Source organism: Homalodisca vitripennis, unplaced genomic scaffold (genome assembly GCF_021130785.1).
Source record: "Homalodisca vitripennis isolate AUS2020 unplaced genomic scaffold, UT_GWSS_2.1 ScUCBcl_119;HRSCAF=1254, whole genome shotgun sequence".
Taxonomy (NCBI): Eukaryota; Metazoa; Arthropoda; class Insecta; order Hemiptera; family Cicadellidae; genus Homalodisca; species Homalodisca vitripennis.
In genome coordinates, this window is record NW_025776250.1 from 57,029 (window position 1) to 59,836 (window position 2,808).

Genomic DNA, 2,808 nt, shown 5'->3' on the forward strand with positions numbered 1-2,808 from the left:
TTAAATGTTTTATGAAGCTTCATTGATATAGAACCAAAATCAAATTCGATAATGGTACATGTCACTCTATGAGATCTGGACGTCTGTTAGCATATATCTTTTCACTAGTGTTATGTTGAGATAAAAAAATCATAGAATAAACCAAATTTTAAATAGATTTGAACCACATTGAATGGCATTTTAACTGTGAAATAGTAATGCACGTAGTATATGTGACTCCTTCCGTATGTTTCCGTGCCTTCTGTAATGTATATAAAAAATATTTTCTCTGCAGACTTTAATTTTGTTTAAACTTCATTTTACATAGACAAGAATATTTCGATGAATGTCTATCTATGAGGTTAGACTACGCATCATTGAAGATTATCAGTCTGTCAGTTATATTCTGTCTCCATGAGGACTTTGTTCCCCTAAACGTCTGTCTGTCCGCAGCATATCGCCAGAATGAAATGTGTTTTATCCTTGAGTGAAGCGAGTTCCCCGACACGTGGAGTAGCGTACTCCTATTATGTTTTACGCAACACGTAAGATTTTTATTCTAGATATCCTGCTGACAAATGTTTTAAATACAAAACTATAGATAGTATTTTTAATGAAAGAGAATTGATACGCCGATAACTATCTACATATCTATGCTTAAACCAGAGCAAGGCCCTGAAAAAGTTATTAAATCTGGTTAACACAATACTTAATGTTTTAATAGCAGCTTAAGATACTTAATCATGTTAAACTTTTCAAACAATAATTTACATCTAACTATAAATTATATATACAGGATTTAACTTAAATAAACCGACAAATTTCAAGAGGATGTTCCTGAGGTCAAAACAAACCAAAAGGTTCATATAAATGTACGTCATACAATGCACCGATTTCCATCTATCCGTCTGTTTGTTTTTTAAATTAAATTTTTTCTAAGAAACCATTAAAGGTAGAAAGTTAAGATTTTCAACGCATGCTAATCTAATAAAGATCGTAAATTTTTTTAATCTAAAATATTTAGTCAACAAAATTCAAAACTGGTTAAAATCTTTGATAAAGAATTTCTTAAAACTACTTCATGTATAAAAATGTACTAGAATCAAAAGCTATTATAAATTTTATTCCAATACCAACGGTAGCTCATTTATTGAAATCGCTCTAGAGATAAAAATTTGTAACACCTTTTTAAACATAGTAACATATTATATTTGCAAGTTTCTCAGGTTTCAGAAAATGAAAGTATTTTTCGTGTTTCAAAATTTGATGAAAGTATTTAGGCAGTATAAAAATAAAGTTAATTTGAGTTGAAAAAACCTTAAACACAATAATTATTATTAAATTATATTTCTAAATATTATTTATATGTACTTAATCTATACCAATTTGATGAAATTGTTTGCTTATTCTGGTATATCACTGGAATAATTCTGTTTGTAGTTAGTAGAAAAATAACTGATACAAATATAATGGAACATTATGCTTTACTTCACGCTTATTGGCGAGTAAGAATGTAAGTTTCCTTAGAGCAATATGTAATTTTTGTTGAAAAACCTGTTTTCAAAATGTTAAATTCAGTTATGTCAAATAAAACGATGGCAAATTTCCGGAAAAATCCTGTTTCCTTCATAATTCTTCCATCGTCAAAAATAATCTTCAAACAAAGGACTTGTGATTTCTTTAATAGTTGTGGAACATTTAGGAATAACCAATTATGTAAAATCAGGAAACAGTTAAAACAGTAATTTCCCTGACATGGGGGTCATACATAAGAGTAATTTTGTGAATGAGTCTGTAGAAATTATTGCTCTATATGGTCTGTTTGTGAAACAGTTTATATTTTAAGTACAAAGATCCGCGATCCCGTTTACTTTTCCTTCAATGTGATAAGTTAGGGGGTCTACTTACGTTCTGCTCGAAACTCGAGTAGTCTTATTAGAGAGCTGTGTAATCTCTGAAAGGGCATGAGCTGTACAGGGGAGTATTTACCAGAAGATGTGTTTGCTTAACTCCAATATATGAATATGAATTTTACATTCGTCGCAGTTATTGACTATGTTATTACTTAACAAACAAAAAATCTTTCTAAGTAATTGTAATTAAAGATTGGACCTAGCATACTTTTTAAAGAAATGATCAATTACTTAAAATTATTTCGTTGTTAATATAATATTAGTGATTAATAGAAACAATATACATATACATTCTTGAAGCTCTTGTCTTATTGGAAATTATCTATTAATTTAAACAAACTCTCCAATAATATAAAGTTTTTTTATTTTTGTGAGGCCTTTCGTACTCAATTTTAGATATAAAAATAAAGTTTTTTTTGTAATAAAATAAAAATAATCTAGTAAACAACGAACCTGGGCCTTTTCAAAATTCACCGTTACTTTATTTTAATTAAATAAATATAAACTTTATTTTTATATATACATATAACATACTGTGCTGTCATAGAATATTACCTTTTTGTATTTTTAATGACATATGTTTTTATTTAGTACAAAATTGTTTATGTTACGATTGTATTTATTACTTTTATTCAGTTGTGTGAGTCCGAAGATGTACTCATTGAGTACGAAAGGCCTCGCAAAAAATAAAACACTTTATATTATTGGAGAGTTTGTTTAAATTAATATACATATGTTCCATTACATTTTATTTGACGATCTATTGTAGTTAATAAAATATCTGTAAATAAGGGTAAATTTGGTGAAATAAAACGATATTTGACGATTTAGGTGCTTACTAACTTACAGTAGATTGTGAAAAATTTATTCTTCTTTGAGACTAAGAACATTAATACTATTATACACATAATATTAA